The 21159-nt window shown below is 45.8% G+C and overlaps 1 protein-coding gene across 2 annotated transcripts in view; it reads right to left on the bottom strand.

The window, feature by feature from the left end:
* Ston2 (stonin 2) overlaps positions 1–20714 on the bottom strand; it is a 148115-nt gene extending 127401 nt beyond the window's left edge. The window contains exon 1 of one of the 2 annotated variants that reach the window (XM_055593154.1): positions 20697–20714. The gene's annotated coding sequence lies outside the window, so the exon portion shown is untranslated. Of the gene's footprint in view, positions 1–14060; positions 14139–20696 lie in introns of those variants that run through there. The other variant, XM_055593153.1, reaches the window with a different exon arrangement.
* Between the last annotated feature and the right edge of the window lie 445 nt (positions 20715–21159).

Raw genomic sequence — 21159 nt, 5'->3', positions numbered from 1 at the left:
CCCCAGTTCTTATGTCCATGTATAGACCTCCCCATGCCTAACTTGCACATTGTGACTGCAAAAGCTGGAGTGTGTGTGTAAGATAGAGAGATGAAGCAGAGTACAGAGGTACAGGCAAGCCATGGTATGAGGGAAGGCTGAGCTTCAGAGGTAAGGTTAGAGTTCACAAAGGTTTTGTGAGTCAGAGCTAATGTAGGGATGGAGTAAAGGGCAAGGGTGATGGACACACAGATGGCTTGAGGATGCTTCTTGCTTGGTACATGGCTTGGAAATTTGAATTCTAATAGGTTTTTTTTTTTTTTTGTAAGGTCCCCCTCAAAACCGCATTAAAATGGCAAGTACTCTTGTAAAACCTAATGAATAAAAGCATGCTGTCTTCTGACCTACAGATAATTCAGCTTGGAAATGCAAGCAGTCAGGAGCTGCGTAGAAACATGGGTGTAGAAAAGGCCAAGAGTAAGGAAAGACAGTGCCTGGAAAGACAGGGCACTGCAGGTGGGCCCCGGAGGCTGGGTCCTGAAATAAAAGCAGCAAATAGCAATTAAACAAGTGGGAGAAATAACAGGGCTTAATTTGTGTTTTTAGAGAGAGCACTCTGGAAGCAATGGGGAAGGTAGACAGAGGGGCAATGATAAGCAGGAATTTTGGTGATCAGACCAGTAGGATGGAGGTGAAGAATGCTTTTAAATGGTGTAATATCAAAGCAGGGGGATGAAGTGTTTGGGCTCATTTAGAAGTCATTATGTGGTAGATGAAAAAGACGCTTGGAAGAGACCAGGTGATACCGTTTGGCAAGGCATGGGCTTCAGGAGGAAGAGCGGCTGAGGGAGAGAAGGGTATTGATGAGTTCAGTTTGCATGTAATGGGTTTGATGAGCAAGCATTGGGCTGTTCCCAGAGTCTGTTAGGCCAGTCAGTCTGCAGCTAGAACAATCCTGATGAGTGCTGCTGAAAACAAGTACGAGCCACGAGAAGCAAGGGGTTTGGACTGGGAGACATGGAGTGAATAATATTAGGAGAAATAAGAACTACGGCTGGGGTCAGGGGAAGGTTAACAGTTATGCTTGGGCATGATAAGCAGCCACTTGCGAGTCTGCTTCTGTCATCATCCTGAAGGAATGGAAAACCAAGAACCCAGAGTACGTACGCCCAGGCAAAAGATGTAAGTGTGCTCCACTGGGGTCATCTGTTAGGTAACACAGAGACAAGGTGACTCAAGTACAAGAGTGGAGAGAGGGCCAGGAGGAGGCTGAGGTAGCACTGCAGAGCTGTCGGTTTGGGGGTGTCTATCTCACCATTCCTGAAGAACCAACCCCTTTTCACCTGTCCATAGCACTGCCTTTCTGCTGGCGCACCCAAGGGTTCTTCCCATAGCTATTCAGGGAATAGCTACATCAGGAATTCTCCAGGGTGGGCCACAGGCGGCATGCACGGCTTGAAGCCGCCGCTAGAATGAGTTCTTGCACTTTTCTCACCCTGAATCTCCAGAGTTAGGAAAAAGCACACACCCACACGACATCATCTGTGGTCTAAGGCGCTTTACAGAAAGCCCGCCCAAACCGCAAATGAGAATCCCCTCGAGACCTCTGATTCCCTGTTCAAGGCTCAGCCCCAGAACAAAGTGTCTAGCTCCAGACATCTTTAGGACTTTCAAAAACAAGACAGAATCATTCCAGGGTTGCGGAGGGAAGCCAGATACAGCGGCTTCCATTGACCCCGAGCTGACAATTCCTCCTTTCCATTTTCAGCAGTGTAGAGGCGATCCTCTTCCCTTTTCTGAGAATCCTGACACACGCAGACAAAACAAGCCAGCCACACACTATTAAAAAAAAAAAAAAAAAAAAAAAAAAACACAGCAGGGGACGTCAAAGCTGCAGCAGAGGGGCCCCAGCCTGATTTGCAACCTTATCCTTGTACACCAGGCTGTGCGCTAGACCACTCCCACACAAGACACATTCCAAGTCCAAGTGCTAATTGGAGTCGGTGTGTGTGTGTGTGTGTGTGTGTGTGTGTGTGTGTGTGTGTGTGTGACCCATTGCCAGGGCTGATGAGCCTAGTGGGCTTGGCACAGCTGACATGTTGACAGGGGCTGCCTGGCTGGCTTCGGTACAGCAGGCTCCAGGGTTTTGATATGTTAAATGCATGAACATCTCTTCCTTTCTGGAAGCTGCTATGTACAGGGCATGCATGTTAGAAGTGTCATGACCACGGGATAAGAGACTTCTCAGATCATAACATGTGAGCAACTGACTACTTTTAAATGGTAGTCACAGCTCACCTACCCTCACAGTTCCAGTTCATTTCTCTTTCGTGTTAAATTTTGAAATTATTTTTCTTACAAAGAGAATATATTCCCACTAAAGATGGAAATGTCTACAAGCACACCCATGGTATACCTCTGAGCTCTAGAGTTATGTGATTTATATTTATATAACTGTTTGCATGCATTTCAACTTCCCTGGGACATGGCTATTGTTCAGGGGGAGGCGTTCCCTGTGGGGGCAGGAGAGCCTGTCATCACAGATAAATGGACAGGATCCTCTGACCTTGTGACTCCCTGTGCTAGCACCTTAGTGGCTAAGAATTATTTAGTCTATTGTTTATTTTTTCCCCCAAGTTGGTGGAAATTTCCCAACATTTATGCTTACTCTCTTCACTTCCTCAGATTGGAAAACTGAAAAAAAATTTTTTTTCATCCCTGGAAGGTCTTTCCTAACCATTTTTCCAATTTGATGTTTCTAATGTTTTCTTTTTCCAGTCCTCACATCACCCACGCCCATCTGGAAACCGTTTCTCAAAACACTACGGGATCAATTTAGAAACAAACCACACCGTGGCATGAACTTGGTCCCGCCACCGCTAATAGTAGTATTTCTTTGGGTAGACAACTCACTGACAGTAACTCTTGCAAAACAGAAAAACCGCAAATTCAAAGCATATAAACCATAAATGCAGACACAGCAGACATCTACTCAGAGAATGAGAGGCAGGACTAGAGAGCTTCAGTTTCCACTGGCATCTCTAGCATTTGAGGAAAGTGAAATCTCAGAGGCTGGGGGAGACGGCTCAGCAGGCAATGAGCTCACTGTGCTAGAACGAGGACTAGAGTTTGGACCCCTAACACCCGTGTGAATACCAGGTAGGCATGGAGCCCACCTGTGATCCAGCACAGGAGGCAAAGGTAGTGGGTTGGAGAAAAGTAGGGGGGAGGAGCCACAAGGAACATGCTAGCTAGACTAGCCAAACTGGTAAGCCATGGGCTCAAATAAGAGACCAGAAGGTGAAAGGTGATTGAGGAAGACTCTTGAAGTCTCCCTATGTGTGCATCTGTGTGTAGCCACGCATATAAAAGGAACTGCGCACCATACACACATACAAAATAAATAGTAGGTTTTTAAAAACCTAAGACTTAAAAAAAATAGATTCAGGTTATTATTTACAGGTCGAAAATAAAGTTTCAAACAACCGCAACACTTGAATTTACAGTAGAGGAAGATAGGCCTGTAAGGAGGCAGCAAGGATCTTCCTTCTTGGCTCAGAGTGGCAAAGAGCAAGCATGAGGTTAGTGGGGGACAGAGATGACCCCCCACGCCCCTTCTTAAATGCCTGTATTTTCTCTGAATGCCTCTGCATCTGTGATTCACGGAGCAATTGCCACAGAACTGGCCAGGCTTGCTCACTAGATGTAGTGTTTCAATTACAGAGAAACGTAAGCAACTGACAAGTGTGCGAAATTTATTGCATTATCATCTCCTTGCCCTCCATCTTTTCTTTTTAATTTAAAAGAAAGGGAGAGAGGGGGAGGAAAATAGTAGCTGTGAATAAGACGGTGATTCTCAGTCCAGGGAGCATCGAAAGGGCTGTAAGAACATGGGAACTATCGCCGCTCCTTCCTCTAATGTAAGGGCATGACACCAGCATTTACAATGGCAGCTGACAGAGCCACTTGAGAGCATTGGTACAGCACACGCAGAGTGCTCCCACCTAAGGGACAGGCTGTTACCACCAGCTGACAGGAACAGAAACTCAGTCTTAGAGACGACGTGAGTTCCCTGAAAGGCCGCTGAAAGGCTAAATGCTGGCTGATGCTAGTTTACTGATTTTAACGTCTATGAATGAACCCCTTCCCCAGACAGCTCAAATGATACAAACAACTCAGCAGAATGCCAACCTCCAAGAAGTCCATTTCTAACACCCGGAAGGGGAAGGAAAGGGCAAACCGGAGATCAAGAACCATGTTAACTTTTCTGAAAGCCAGAACCCAAATGACCCTCACGCATACCCAGAACTCCCTTCTTGATTACTTTCACGTTTTCCCAGCGTAAGTCCTGTCCTCATTACTGTTCTAATGGTTCCAGGAGACACCATGCCCCAGGCAACTTGTAGAAGCAAGCTTTTAGCTGGGGGCATGCTTACTGTTTCAGACGGCTAGTCCGTTATCATCATACCAGAAAACATGGTGGCAGGCAGGAAAGCATGGCACTGGAGTCATAGATGAGAGTTATATCCTGACCTCCAGGTAGCGGTTGAAGAGAGGAGAGACTAAGACTGGCATGGCCTTTTGTTTTTGTTGTTGTTTTTTTTTTTTTTTTTTTTTTTTTTTTTTTTTTTTTTTTTTTTTTTGCTTTTTTGAATTTTGGGTTTTTTTTTGTTTTGTTTTTCGTTTTTTTGAGACGGGTTACTCTGTGTAGCCCTGGCTGTCCTGAAATCACTCTGTAGACCAGGCTGGCCACGAACTCACAGAGATCCAGCTGCCTCTGCCTCCAGAGTGCTGTGATTAAAAGTGTGTGTTACTACCACACGGGTGTTTTGGACTTTTAAAACCTCAAAGCCCACTCCCAGTGACACACTTCCTCCAACAAGGCCACACCTCCTCCAGCAAGGCCACGCCTCCTAATCCTTCCTAAACAGTCCCACTCCCTGGTGACTAAGCATTCAACTATATGAACCTGTGGGGGCCACAGTCATTCAGACCACCACAGGTCCCATCGCCAAGCATGACACCCTCGTATACATGCTTCCAGCACCAAATTCCCAGCTGATTTTACCCAATGACCAGTTTATGTCAATGTCTAATGACAGCCTGTCAAACCTGACATCCAAACTTGGCCAGTGACTTGTCCTCCTGAAAACTCCTGCAGTCCCCAAAGATTTCCCACCCAGAGTGACAACAATAGGGGCCCGAGGAGATGACTTAGTGGCTAAGGACCTGCCGTAAAAGCACAGGATGTGAACGGGATCCCCAGCACTCCTATAAATAGTCAAAGGTGCAGCAGCACACGCCTGTCACCCCATGACTGAGGGGTAGAGACAGGGAGATCCTGGAGGCTCTTCCAGACAGCTGCTCTAACTAAGTATATAGCAAGCTCCAGATTCAGTGAGAGATCCTGCCTCACAAAACGAGGTGGACACTAGTTAGACAGCGTGTGCCTGTGACTCACCTGGAGACCTTTACCGATGCAGCTGTGGTAGGCTGTGAGGGCCATGCCTAGCATGGTACCGCCCAGCCCCCACACAGAAATACTCACCTTCTGCTTTATTTTCTGTGCTATTTAATAAGTCTTTCTTATCTCTCCAACATCAATGTCAAAGTGCTTTATAACGCTAAATGGCTCACGTAACCCTCATAGTAAGTCTAGGAAGTTCTATTATTATCCCTTTACAAAGATAAGGAGCAGGAGACATACAGAAGTTAGGTAACTTCTTAGACCTCACAATTCAAACTTGAGCAGTGCAGCTAGTAGCTTTTAACCGTCTCACTGTGTTCCAACTATGAAATATACTTTTCTCACCTGTAAAATTTTCCTCCTATAAGTAGAGACACATATGCGATGAATTAACTGACTCTCTTCACCCGGCTTTCTTACGGCCGGGGCCCACCTCTGCAAAGGGCCTAGCTTGAAAGGAGCACACGCTGTATCTTGTTCGCAGGGAAAATGTAACCGAATGACAGAGGAACAAAGCCCTTGGCCCTGCGACCACTGCTGAGACAACCGGAGCCGGATTAGAGGCTTAATATGTGACACTGATTCTTTGGAACTGTGTCCCCAAGGCCTGCCCAGGCATGAGGAACTTAAAACCCACCAACAGCAGAATATGTGAATGCCAGGGCCCTGAGTGAGATGGGTGGCACAGATAGAGGAGCCAGTAAACAGCATGCCAGGGGCTGGCAGGCTGCTGCAGCCAGCACTGCGCACTCATGCCAATGAGGTGAATGACTGTCCGACATGCTGTATTTACTCAAATAGATTGCCCCCCGCTTAGTTAGTAACAAAAACATTCAGAAAGAGGAGATGGGGGAAAAGGAGAGGGAGAGGGAGAAAGGGAGAGAGGGAGGGAGAGAGAGAGAGAGAGAGAGAGAGAGAGAGAGAGAGAGAAAGAGAGAAGTGTGCTTCAACTGCACTATTGACTGTGTGAACTGACGGTACAGAAATGAGGGCAGCTTTCTTCCCACGGGGCTCTGCACGGGTGTGCAAGCAGCGGAAACAGCCCACTGACACTTGAGAATGCTTTCTCTTTTGTTTCCCGACACCCTAAGTGCACAGCTTCCAAACCTAAGGGATTAAAAGAAATGGATTCAAAGCCCAGCTCCACTCCAACCTCAGACCCTGTCTCAGCTGCAGATGAGACACTCACTGCCTAGAGGCGCAAACCAGATAAGACCTGACACCTAGAAAAACTCCATGAGTGAGGGTGACTGCCAGGGACTGGATCGTTTCAATAACAATGTTAAGCTTTCCGCCCACTTCAGCTGTTCAATATCTGAAGTGGGGAAATGCAGACACAAGAAAAAAAATTAATATTTTGTGTTTGGCAAGAGCGAAGAGATAAGAAAGTGAGCTGCGGTCCTGACCGCTGTGGGTTCATAAAAACAGTTAATGTGTAAAACATGCATCACCACATCCACAGTCTGGCTGGCCTCAGACTACCCAGTTAATAATGGTATTATGGGCCTTCTCTTCCAAAAGTGTCAATCAAGAAAGACAGACAGACATAGTCAGTTTCTTAAGTAAACACACTGAAATAAAATCTGATTTTAAATAAAGCATCTCACTTTCAAAAAAAAAAAAAGTAATTATGGGTCTGGGAAAATAGCTCAGTAAATAACAGTGGTTGCCATGCAAGCATATGGACCTGAGTTCAAACCCCCTGGTCCCATGCAAAAGCCTGATGAACAGAATAAGTATCTATTATAATCTCGGCATGAGTAGAGGGGAGGTGGAGACATGTGTGAACCTCTGGAAGCTTGAAGACCAGCTAGTCTGGTGCATGCAGGAGAGAAACAGCCGAGAAACCCTGTCTCAGAAAAGGTGAGGACCAGCATCTGAGGCTGACCTCTGACCTACACACTCATGATGTGGCACACATGCACCCACATTTATACATGGATGGCCAAACCAAGGAGAAGAGGAGGAGGAGGAAAAGGAAGAAGAAGAGGGAGAGTAGGAAGAAGATTAAGAAAAAGATGGGGGGGAGGAAGAGGAGGGAGGGAGGGAGGGAGGGAGGAACAGCAGAAAAAGCAATCGTCTGCCTTCAAAAGGCAGGAAATAGAGGGCTACATCAAGTTGGTAAGGGTTTGGCATCTCACTCCCAAGGTCAAGCAGATGGAAAGAAACTGACAGACCCACTCCCCTACTTGACATTTGGTTGAAAGAACTCAATGCTATTTTACTCAGACAGTGTATTTGCACAGACCCATAGCACAAAAATGGCACCTTTCCCCCCCAATAAAAGCCATGGTTAAGCCTGAAAGAAAAGGGTGTAATTATCTAAATTTAAAACTAACGGGGAGCTTTAGGCATTAACAGTTGACGATCTATGTGATATGTAATGCTAGCTGGAGAAATGTTAGCTCCATGGCAAGACCCTACGTCCTTAGCGTCACCATCCTTGTGGAGATCTGGGAAGCAACTTAAACCAGACACCAGCTACTGTCAGGAGAGGTGGGGGGGGGGGGTCAGTTAACACGGAAGTGCTTAGGGATTTCTGCTTGGCTCTGAACCTCCCATTTGACCTTTAAGTCACTTTAAAAGTAGGGAGACTGATTGCCTGCCAGATGACAGAGTTTACGGTAGGGTTAGACTTTATTTATAAAGAGGCTTGACATCCTTCGCTCCTAAGTGCTTTCCTATTAATAAAATGAGCGAGTCAAGAAGGTCACATCAGAGTCCCCGTGCTATTTATCTACTAATGATTAATACTCATTGGTTAGGAGGTTATAAAAACTTTCATGTGTGTGAGCATTTAGATTAGATGGGCAGAGGGATATCATCTAGCTCCAACTTCCCTGCTTTCCATCGACTCTCTCATCTCAGATAGAGCAGTCTAGTCAGGGAGCCTGAAGTGAGTCACCAACGTAGAACCACAGTTCAGAGTGGCACATCCCCTACAAAACCAGTGCTTTTGTCTCACAAACTCCTACTTCTACATCCCTCTGCTCTTCCACAGACCTACACAGTCAGGTCTCTGAATCCCTGGCACTCAATACCCTCTCAGTCATTTGCCCACTTAACTGTTGGAGGTCTCAACATTAACTGATATTAATTTTACGTAAATCTTATGCTCCTTCTCTCTCAGAATAGAGGCTATGTGGGAAGACACAGATTCTCTGTAACTTCCTCTTCAGAGTTTTGTACCTAGAAGGATGGTCAGTGTCATCATGTGAGCTACCACATAAAAGGCTCTGTCCTGGACCATCACAAACATCAGAATCATTGACCATCAATGACGATGAAGCCACGGGTGGTGAAAAGTCCAGGTGAGTGTGGGGCAGGCATGTGCACATGGCAGAACACCAAAGGCCTTGAGTTTTCAATCCTGCCCTCTTATTATCTGTTCTCTGTCACTCTAGAATTTAGACTAATATTTATGTGGGTTGCATTTCGGAAAGACAATAAATCTATTTCCTATAACTGTGCAATGTATGTACATAACAGCAGGGTCCTAGATAGCTGAAGATTTGACATATTTCTTGAGAACTGAATTGCAAGATAAATGTTATCCAGTGGGAGAGCAGCACTTTGCAAATCTGCTCAACATTTTAAACCTTCCTGTCTAGCGTCTCTTGTGGTTCTCATGCTTAAGGCCACTGTTCTCTTTACGGCATCTTTTGAAACTTGGAAGTTTCCTGAAAACCTAAGGTGCACAGGGAAATTCTCTAATGCCTCATAAAGGTGACCAAGGAAATGAAACTTTAAAGTCAGGTGTGTAAGAGAAGAGGAAATTACTTGCTTTTCAGAATCACCCAGGGAGGGAAACAGATGGCCTCAGGCCTTCTGAACATGAATTCCAGTTCTGAGCTTTCTTATTTACCTTTGGACTAACTCAGAATCCTGGAAGAGTTGCCTGTTTCAAAAACATTTCTGCTAAGTAAGATTATCTATCAAATCTTAGGCCTTTTCAGATGTCACCCACTTCATGGTTTAGCTTTGGCTCACAGCATTTCTTATTTCATATAAACAATATATACTGTTCCTAGAGTTTTCTACCCATATCCTATTGAGCCATCTTATGCTCATCTCATCTTGAAACACATCTTCTAAAGTTGCTATCCAGCACTCAGAACTTTGAGCCTAAAAATATTTCATGCGTGCAGATGCTGCATATTAAGGTGGACACACAACAGTTAGCTGGCTCCTAGACGGAGGTCACCCTTTGTTGTCATCTAAAGCTGAGAAACGGGAAGAAAAGAAACTCCTGTTTCAGTTCCTGCACAAACGAACATGTATTCTCTTTAACAACCATTTTTCAAATACCCTGTCATTGCTACAGTGATGAGTCAGCTTTGAGGGAATTGTTGTGACTTGTTCTTCCTATTATAACAAGCCAAATAGTTTTGGGTTGGTTGATCTCGGATTCTCAGAGGATTATTTATCTTGGGGTAGAGATGGGCTGCAATGACCAACCCCATACAGATGTTTAGTGATGACGGTGACGTCAAATGAGGCAAGCAGTTTCTTGGTCTGACTATACTAAGATTCAGCCAAAAGTCCACCCAGTGGGCATGCTCCAGAAGTTTGACTGGAATGACAAAAGAGTATGAGGGACTAAGACTGGGGTATGTGGACAGGCCAGGAAGAGAGAGGGCTGGAGCCAGATGAAAGGGTGTGTGCTCAATGACAGGATGGAGAAGCTGGGCAGAATTACAAAGGCTGGGACAAAGCAGCCCTTGTATGCTTCCAGAATCTCCACATCTGAGCCACTTTGCATTTTCTCACTAAAAGAATTGCATGTGACATTTAATATAAACCTGGCTGGGCAGGGTGGCATATACCTGTAACCTCAGTACTTAGGAAGCTGAGGCAGGAGGATTGCTGAAGAGTTCCAGGCTACACAGGACTACATTAAAAAAAAAAAAGAAGCAAGCAGTTAGGAAGAACTGGAGGATTAATGACTCCTACACACCTGGATGCTCACAGCAGCCTACAGCAGAATGCTTGAACCTTCATAGGCCCTGCCTTTCAGGTCTTTTTCTCAGACACATCTTAATCTCTCCCTTTAGAGGTTTTCAGTGTGAGGTGTCTGGGCCAGCAGCTGGAGCACCCTCAGAGCACAAGACAGAAAAGCTTACTTGCAACCTGACCCTAAACTGACTGAAAACGCTGGGGTGGGGCTGGGATTTGACTCAAATATCTCTGTTGACTGGAGCCTTCCAGGTGACTTTGATGCAGCTAAAGTTTAAGACCTGCTGTTTTAGATGAATTTTTTTTTAATGATATTACAATTTAACAATGTCAAGATGAGAGACCATGTGTGTTGTAGGAAGACTCGTGAAAGACAGGCCCACTCAAGTGTCAACTGAAGAATTTTCTAGTCCTGGTATTTTGAGACACATGAAAGGGACTTAAGGCTGTTCTGTTGGCTCAGGACCTCACCATCTCTTGCTCTGAATCTCACCAATTTCAAACTTCTCTCCACAGAGCGACTGGAGATATATAGTCATCCTGAGAATCTGACCTTGTTAACTCCAACTTAAAGCCCTTCATTTGGAGCTGGGAGAGACGGCTTGGGAGCCAATAACAGAGCTTGTTCCACAAGCATGAGGTCCTGAGTTCAAATAAATGGCTCAGCACTTGTGTAAAAAGTCTCAAAAACTTGTGACGAGCAGAGACAGGCAAATTGTAGGGCCTCGCAGACCACCAGCCTAGCTACAGGTACAATGAGAGACGGTGCCTCTAGAGAATGAGGAGAGGGTAGAGAGGTAGAGAGGTTACCCTAAATTCTCTTCTGGCTTCTATGTGCACAAATGGGTGTACACACGCACATGCGTGCACACACACGCGCACACACACACACACACATACACACACACACACACACACACACACACACACACACACACCTGTCTTCAGTGGCTACATCCTACCTGTAAGATAAAGTCCCTGTGTCTGGTCCACAAGCTGAAATCCTTCATTATCTGCCTATAGGTAACTTCCCTGACCTTGTTTTCATTCACAGTTTCCAATCTCCACAACCATTTCTCCCTAGCTGCAGGAAGCTTATACTAGCTCTGACATGCTTGGCCATGCCACTGACCTTGGTCAACAGGGCAGAGCTGCAGAGACAGCCACTGCTCACTTCCCAGCAGACTTTAAATATAATAGTGTTGTCCCATCTTATGTCCTTCCCTTTGCCATAAATGAAGTCAGTACTGTCCTCGAGGGGGGCTGATTTGCTGATTTGCTTTGCTTTTATGTTCTCTGGGACTGCAAATGAAGACACACGAGGACCCACCTGGACACACAGCATCAATGAGCATGAAGTCTGAGGACCACAGAGCAATGAGATCTGGGGTTACTTGTTATGTAGCTGGAGCAGACTACAGCAACACTTGTGATCCTTCTGTCCTGCTCATTGTAGCTTGCTATCAGTGATCTCACTTCAGCTCCTCTTTCTATCCTCAGCTCCAACCATCAACTCTCAATCTAGCCTTTATCTTTAAATGGTCACTGTCTGAACCTCCTCCTATGGATGCCACGGACATGTAACTGTGTCCAGGAAGCTGCATTATAGGTTTCCCATATACTCCAAATACTATTATTTCTAGCATAGTGTCTCTTCACTATTTAAAAAGATCATCATCCCTCGTGAGGAGGCTGGCTCAGAGAATCAAAGCTGGGTGCCCAAGTTTTCCAGCCCTAGTTGGAGCCCGGGCTCTCACCAGGTGGCTTTGTATTCAGCAATCTGCCCCATACCTCTGTCCCTCCCCTGCCACAAGCTTTCGGATCCTCCCACTCCACTGGAAAAGAAAAGTCTCCACCTCGACAGCTGAAAGCCAGACTAATCTCACGCATGCAAGATGTGCAGCGAGCAGTGCACCTCAGCCACTGGGAAGACACTCACTTTGTCTGTGTGCATGTATTTATCCCAAGGCAGACAAGGCGCTGGCAGCCACAGAACAGGGATAATTTGTCTAACCTTTCCCTCTGCAGGTCCAGGCTGCAGGAGTGTGTGTGTGTGTGTGGGGGGGGTAATGACAAGACAGGAGGATGTCCACTGAGAACAGAGGCCTTCAGGGTTTGTTCCTGAGGAGGAGGCAGGAGAAGGTTCACATCGCCAACAAGTGAAACATATGATACCTTAGGTTTGGAAACACAAATAAACATGTAGTCAAATGTCTATTTGACAACGTGTTAAACAGGTTAAACAGCAAAGAGGGGAGGATGCAATAGGGAAGGACTGAGGCAGACCACCAGAGTCAGACAGTCCATCAATTGCGAAAAATTAGAAACATTGGTTTTGATTTTTTTTTCTTGTCAGCTGATGGGATTTTGTTACGAGGCTGAGTGTGTGTGTGTTCCTGCTTCTTTCTCTTACCTCAAAAAAAAAAAAAAAAAGACTACAAGCCATGAAATGCTAAAAATAATTCCTACTCCAATCAGCCATGAGAGAGAGAAAGGAGAGAGAGAGAGAGAACACAACAAAAGTACCATGATATTCTTTTCACAAAACATCCATGGGGTTACAAAGCATTGATTACTAATTCAGATTCATTTCTCTTTCTCCTCCTTTCCCCATAGGATATATTTATTTCCTTCAAATGATGCCATCAGTCACATTAACATTTTTCTCCTCCACTAGTAGAAAACTGCTAAGTGCTCCAAATGACTGTGGGGCCAGTTTGGACAGGTCTGATTTACTCTTAAAACAATCACCCACTTCCCAATAGCAAGAGCCAGCATTTTTTGAATGCCTTTTGCTATGCTTGATATTTTTCAGACACTGGCTCATATAATTTCCCAAACAGCAAGTGTAATCAGTATCGTCACTTTATAGATAAGGAGAGCAAACTAAGGGCAGAAAGCATAAAGGAGAGAGAGAGGGAGTGAGAGAGTGAGGCAGGCAGGGCAGTAGCTGCATGAAAGCAGTTAATGATTCACTTACAGCCCTCAGGCAGCTCCTTTCAGCAGAGTCTGCATGGGAACACACACACACACACACACACACACACACACACACACACACACACACACACACACACACACACACTTCATCCCAGGAAGAGGCCAGTGTCCAACAAATCCACCCCCCATCTTCAACTATCCATCCCAACGAGAGGCGGTGTCCAGCAAATTGCTTGGCAACGCATGCAGGAAACTCCATCCAAGGCCCGGGGTCCAGGCGGCCCCTGGGCGCTGTCCAGCGGGCAGAGCGCCTGAGAGGCCAGCCTGGGGTCCCGTCACAGAACACCCCGAAGCCGGGGCGCAACGCCAGGGCCGGGATTTTGAGCGGGGGTGGGGCGAGACACCGTCTCCAAGGACACCTGTTGTCGCCTCCCCACTCAGGACAACGAAGTCGCCCTGGCCGACTTGGACCTCAGGGAAAGGCGTCGGCTGGCAAGAAGTGCTGCCGTGGGTGTGGGGAGGTCACGGGGGTCTCCCCCACGAATACCCCCGAGGAGGCCGCCTCGCCTCATCCCTCCCGCTCGGTGCTGGTGGTGCGCGTGGGCTCGGTACGCGGTGCTCGGAGATGCTCGGCGCTAGGACCTCGCGGCCGGGGCCCCGCGCCGTCCACCTGCGGCGCCTAGGTCGCCCCCCCCCCCCCGCCGGGGGTCGTACTCACCGGCGTCGGGGTGAGCGGAGACCCGGTGTCGGCGGGGAGGTCCGTCCCGCCGCCGCTCTCGCTGAGCTCCCTTCGGCTTGCCGCACCACCACTGCCCGCTCGCGACTCTGGGCTCGCTGGGCGCCCGCCGGCTCCGGGGGAGCAGCTCCCGCCGCTCCTGATTGGGCGCAGCGCGTGCAGGAGCCGCGTGCTGATTGGACAGGAGGCATGGGATGGGCGGGGCCACTCGGAGCCTCCCTGCCCTGGCCTAGGTTCCCACCGCACCTGGGGCCAGCAGGACCCTGCAATCCTCTGCTGTCCCCTCTGCAGCCCCGAGGAAAGGGACAGCGCTTCAGATCGTTACGGAGTCCCAGCTACTCCCCCTTCGGGCTGGTTGTTGTGAACGTCAACGGTGCTGGGATCCATTCTCCTCTGGCTTCCCCCATGCAAGCCACTTGGACTTGACGTTTCTTTCCCCATACTTTTTACTATTGGGTCTAGGGCTTGGACAGACGCCTGTAAACAGTAGGTGCCAAATAGTGTTTGCGAACTCAGAATTAACCCTACACACAATCTGTGGATGGTCCCTACCTACCAGGGCTCCCAAGAGTTCGGAAGCGGTTTGTCAGAGAGCCCAGAATCGTCAATATATTAAGAACGCCGTGCCGGGGGACTGGCGAGGGAAAAGAGCAAGATGAGCTGATGTCACCTACAAAGAACTTAATACCTAGCTGGAGAGGTGAGGCTGATTCATAACATAATAATTGCCCTAATATTAACATGGTGTATATTATTTGGCAGGCATTAGTCCAAGAACTTTATATACACTTTTGTAATCCAGAAACTCAGGAAAAGTGTTCCATAAAGCCACCTGTATGTGACGTAAGCCTTGGGGATAGAACATAGACGTTCTGAAGATGCCAAAATTGCATCTGAAAGACACCAGCAGGGCCCAATCCTTACAAGGGAGAAGGCGGGACCATAATTATTCCCACCGTCCATCTCTTCCTTCATAGCTCTTTAACCCTAAGCTCACCGTTCCCACCCACCTGTTCTGAATCTTTCTAAAATAAAATAAAATAAAATAAAATAAAATAAAATAAAATAAAATAAAATAAAATAAAAGCAAGCTGCGTAAGTCCTCACATCACTCTTAAATCACCTGCTCTGCCACCTAGATAGGCGATGGATAACAAAGCTCCATTTTCTGTCGTTTGTATTAACGAACAAGTAAATGGCACATCGCGTGAGACCGTTTTTTTCTACAAGCCTTTCCCTCCTGCGTTCTTAGGCTCACAGAACCCTTCAGAAGTGTGGCTTTTGGAAAAGTGCTTAAAAGACACCAGTTGGGATCCAGCTTGACCTGCTCTAACCACTGTTTGCGTCTCTTCCAGGTTAAGAGCAACAGTCAGAAGGAGACATTTACCTCAGTTTTCAGTCGTTTATATTATTGAACAGACTTTATATTGGAAAAGCAGAGCGGGCGTGGGTTGAGCCTCACTTGGTTGGAATATGGAGTAAAACAGGACAGAGAGGCAAGGTGAAGGAAGTCCTTTCTGGGCATCCCTCTTCCAAGCTCGTGCATCCAACAACTTGTGACTGCTAGCTGATCACTATTTATGGCCGTGGCTTTTGCCAAAGCAGAAGCCCCATTTGAATTACTCATATGCTCACTCCAAAGACGGGGCATTCGTTTCTGTCAGAGTTGGAGGCTGACCCAAGATGATGTGTCAAACAACTCGAAATTCTGGTTGCTTTGAGCTAACCTCAGCCCACAAATGACAGGGGAAAGAATGAAGATGGTGGAGTCTAGTCTCCTTCGGGTGAGGTCACTTATGCATAGCCTCATCTAGAAAAAAAAAATGCTTCACTTAGTCCTGACATTTCTTCTTCCCTGACTGGTACTTAGCACTGAAGACTGAACTAAAATGTCCTCTTCTGTGTGAGGCCTTCACCCAGTCTCCAGGCACAAAGCAGCAATGTTCTATCCATCTTTTACAAGTCTTCTTCAACTAGAGCACTATGCATTGCCGCACAGAGTAACCTCACTACCTAGCTCACCATCAGAGCACAGTAGACACTCTGTAAACAAGACTAAAATTCCCAACAGATTGATAAAGTTCTGGCCACACCCCTCTCCTAAACTTCAGCGGGGTACCCTCCAGTTCCATTCAATCTAACTGTAAAGGAGTAGTTCCTGTATGTTGGAAACTGTTAAGTAAAGAGAAAAATTATATCTTTATTGTATGTACACAAGGTGAAGTGAGGTTGTATAGCTGATATGCAAGACAACTTGGCAGTTTCTCAAGAAATTGGACTTAAAGTTGCAATATAACCCACCAATTCCACTTATATCATCAAGAAAGCTGGCTGGGCATGGTGGTGCATGCTTTTGAACCCCAACGACTCTGGAGACAGAGGCAGGTAAACCTCTGAGTTTGAGACCAGACTGCATAGCAAGTTCCAGGCCAGCCAGAGCTACATTTGGACCCTGTCCTAAAAAAGAAAAATAAGTAAAATTTAAAAAAAAGAAAATGCAAAGTGTATGTCTGCATAAAAATTTGTTGGAGAATATTCATACTATTGTTATCTATCCCAGCAGGAAAGTACAAAGCCAAGATGCTCATCAATTGTTCATCAATAACAGCAAACACTCAGTGCAATGGAGTATTATTTAGCTGCAAATACAAATAAAGTACTGATGTTCATTACAGTGTAGGTGAATCTTTTAAAAAGAGTTATGCTAAGTGAAAGAAGTAAGAAGCCAAAGGCCACATAATATATAATTCCATTTCTATAGAACAACTCCAACAGGTAAATCTTTAGAGGCAATGTAGAGAGCTGATTAGTGGGAGACAGGAAAGTGGGGAGTAAGTGCTTAATGGTGCCCAGCTCTCCTTTGGGGTAAAATACCTCATAACTACAGAAAGAACGTCTGCTGACTTGTGAAAACCAAATCTGTTATTACTATAGTGCATACACTCTGAAAGGGCAGAAAGTGCTCAGTGGAAAACATTAATCAAATCCTAAAATGAAGTACCTGAAAGCACACTTCTATAAGTGGAGGCTCTTTGGTTGGACTATGAAGGAAGCTAAATAGGACTCATTTAGACCTCATGTTCCCACCTCCATCATCCCAGAGAGGATTTGCTTCTCAGATCTGTGTTATCTAATAGAATAGTCTATGAAAATAGAAACATTCCTTTTATCTTTTTCTTTGTGGGTATATTATTTTGATATTAGGCTGACGTGGAACTTAACTCTGTAGACAAGGATGGCTTTGAAGCCCTGATCCTCTTGTCTTCACAGGATTTCAGCTAGCAAAATGCTTTTTAGCTGAGATATTCAATAAGGCAGCCACTAGATGTGTGGCTATTGGATTTGAAACGTGGTTCATTTTGACTTGAAATATTGGGAGATTTTTTTTTGTTATTGTTTTCTGATACAGGCTTTCACTGTGTAGCCCTGGCAGTCCTGGAACTCCCTCTGTAGACCAGGATGGCCTTGAACTTGCAGAGATCAACCTGCTTCTGCCTCCCAAGTGCTGGGATTCTTGACATACTGAGTTTTAAGTTGTACGGAAATGTGAATAGCTACGTGTAGCTAATGACTCCCAACATGGCATTTTCAAACCTGACCTGGTTTGAAGAATTAGAACCATCTAGCCACCTGTGATGGTGCATGCCTTTGATCCCAGCCCTGGAGAGGCAGAGACAGGCAGATCTCTGTGGTTTGGGTCCAGCTTGATCTACAGAGTGAGTTCCAGATCAGCCAGAGTCACACATGAGAATGCCAACAAACAAACAAACAAACAAACACATTAGAACCATCTTAACTGTCAAGAGAGTGGGAGAGCCTGTTTCTATGCCCACAGGCTGGCTCAAGCCTGTACCCACCAGAAACTCTTCCGGAGCATCTCACTGTTCCCATCTCACTTTGCAGCATCTTCATGAGCATCAGCCAACCTGGGTTAGCTTTGTCATTACCCAAAGTGCTTTCTTCACAAGCATGTATGCCTCAGTCAATTAATGGGTCATAACAGAAATAGGAAAGAGTAACGATGTCAGGCAACTTCAAAGTGCGGCTCTTAGGCTAGAGAGATAGCTTAGTAGTGAAGAGAGAGTATTGTTCTTACGCAACTTGTGTTTCATGTCCAGGATTCATATCAGGCAGCTGGTTGAGAGGAAGGGAAGATTAAAGAAATCCCGTTAAGGGGCATTTCCCTTCCTTCCAACACCTCCATTCAATGCTTTTCCAAGTAGAAAATTTTTCTACTAAGATGTTGGTATTGTAGCACCTTACTATTTGCAGCATCACATTTAGTAGATTTGGGGGGAGGGGAGAGACACTGCTCTGGAGAGCATGTAGATGTGGTGGCCAGAGGGTGATTTTCAGAAACTGGTTCTCCCCATCCGCCACTTGTTTTCTGGAGACAGAACTCAAGTGGTCAGGCTGGGGAACAAGTGTCTTTTCCCGCTGAGCCTCCTCCTTACCCTGAAGAATCTTTTAGATTCCTTTTCTTCCCCACTCCAGGTTTGGCAACATCTTCTTAACTCCCTCGGTGCACCTCTGATGGTACTTTGATCGAACTTGAAATCAATAGTATAGAATGAAGTTATTTTTCTAAGCTTTGTTCTATAACATAGTCTCCTCCGAGTCCAGATTCATTTGTTACATAAATATTTACGGATCTTGTGTATTTTGTGCCCTAACAGCCCTAGGTGCTATGGAAAGAAAGAATGACTCATTGCCACTCCGATCCTGGCAAGGGGGTACACAAATAGCATCGAATGAGCAAATATCGAGTGTTTAGGATGGTGCCTGGTGTGTAGTGATAGGAACTGTTAGATAGCACGGATATTGTTATTTTAGATTATTTAAAGCTCACAGTCAAGTTTTAGGATTAGGGGTACAGTCAGTGGTAGAATGTTTGCCTAAGTATACATGAACCCCCGAGTGCCATCCCATGTGGTGAAAATAAACAAACCAATTGATAAGAACATGAAAATTGTTCTTTAGCATCTCATGTGGCTTTTATTTTAAGAAAGCTGCATTTTTGGTGATCGTAAACAAGAAAGAACAGAGCAGACTTGGAGTGTGGCTCAGTGGTAGAGCATTTGCCTAGGTTCTGGATTTAATCTTCGGCACTGCAAAAATAAAATAATAAATCAATATCTCTTTAAAAGGAGCCTTGCTTGTACTGTTGCCATGCTTGAAATTCCTTTTTTTTTTGATCCATAAAAATACAAAGTATTTTTCTTTTCCCTCAGCACCCAGGATTCATTCCCTCATAATCTCACCCCTCAAAACAAAAACCATCTCTCCTTTTTGCTCTCCTGTGCACTTCCTGACATCTCCAATAAATCTTTTCTTGAATAAAAGAGGAGTCAGGGAGATGATTTTTAAGACCCCTATAGCTTAAAAATACAAAACTGGAGTCTCTACTGGACTAACATTCTCCACCTTAGAAGAAAGGATTGACAGAGTAACTTGGAGAGATTATGTCTCTCTCATTACTAACAGGAAAAACAAACAAAACAAAAAACAAAGGAAGAACAAATAAGCCAATCTTTAACTAGAAGGAGCTCCGGGATCCAGTGCTAGGCCCTGGGCTAGAGAAAGGTCACATGACAGGAAGACCCAGAGTAGATGCTGGACCCGAGACTACCTCTGTGGGAATCCACAGCTGTTTGTCCCAAGGCCTGAACATCTCTGAGCCTGTTTCTCACCTAAAAATACATGTTGTATCAGCACCAAAGAGTAATTTTTGTAATTAAATCGCAGTCGTACGAATGCTTGGCATTTAGAAAATGCTTAATTGAATGCTAAATAAGTAACTAGGTGTTCATTATTTATTTAGGCTTTTTTTTTATTGTTTTGGTTTTTTTTTTTTTTTTTTTGAGGCTCTCTCTATGTGGTTCTGGCTGTCCTGGAACTTGCTATGTAAACCAGGCTGGCCATCTGCCTCTGCCTCCTGGGTGCTGGGATTAAAGGGATGGGCCACCACCACTGAATGCCTTTTAAGTCTCATTCTTGGAAGAAGGTTTACTGTCATTGAAGGAATAGCATTTTATACTTCCCTCCCCTACTCACCATTATCAATGGGTCAGCTCCCAAATCATCGCAGGGCTATGTCCACACAGCTCCTCCAGTTCTCCATCCAGAACTGAACTGCTAGCAGAAGCCTGGGAGGCAGGGATTTGGCAAACCCCAAGTCCAAACCCTTCTCCTCTCCAGCTGGCAGAGAACCACACTACATTTGCAGCTTCCACGGCAATTACCAGAACCTACACCCTCTTATTGTTTTTCTTTTCTTAAGGATGGAGCAATCATACAATTTCAACAGGAAAGTCAGTGCTGGGATCAGAAAGAGAGAGAGTGCTGAGGAAGCCGTGAACTTTCTGATCCTCACCTCGGAGCGGCAGAGAGAAGACATTTGATGTTGGCAGAATGGTGGCTGAGCTAGACAAGAAACTGGGCCAGCACATGCTCATACAGGCTGGGCAACTAACCAGGCTATATTTCAGGATTATAAACAGAGACCATCCTGACAAAATAGGAGCTCTTATCTACTAAGCACCAAGTGGTGCTTCGCCGGCACCACCAATCAGGACTGCCACACCAGGTCAAATCATCCCGGAGAAGGTCAGTGCTTACCTGCCTTGTACCCCTTCTGTGATCCCCCAGCTAGACCAGTGCCCAAGAAGCCGAACTTCCAAATCCTAAAGAGCACAAGACTCCAGCGACTCTTGTTTGGGGATGCATATTCTGATCATGGAGGGAGGCCGGGTATAGGCCTGAAGTTCTGGATTCCCAAAAAGCTGCCGAGGAATGCTACTGATCCAGGGACTTCCGCTGCAAACCTTAGCCCAGAGTTTTCAACCTTGGCTGCACAAGTTAAAACGACCTGAGAGCTTTCAAACTGTGCATGACTCCACTAGTCCTCTCTAGAGAGAATGATTTTCTTGCTCCGAGGGTGTGGCTCCCGAAGAAGAGTTTCAAAGCTGTTAGGGTGAAAGAATAAACAGCCGGTCCTAAGAATTCGGTTGTGGAAGGACGCAACATCCTCAGGCTTCCGGGGACACCCTGTGACCCCTTGCTCCCTTTTCCCAGCCGCCCA

Source organism: Psammomys obesus, unplaced genomic scaffold (assembly GCF_907164565.1).
Source record: "Psammomys obesus unplaced genomic scaffold, mPsaObe1.curated_primary_1811, whole genome shotgun sequence".
NCBI lineage: Eukaryota > Metazoa > Chordata > Mammalia > Rodentia > Muridae > Psammomys > Psammomys obesus.
The sequence above is the reverse complement of the archived record's forward strand: the minus strand, read 5'-3'. Positions and strand labels throughout refer to the sequence as shown.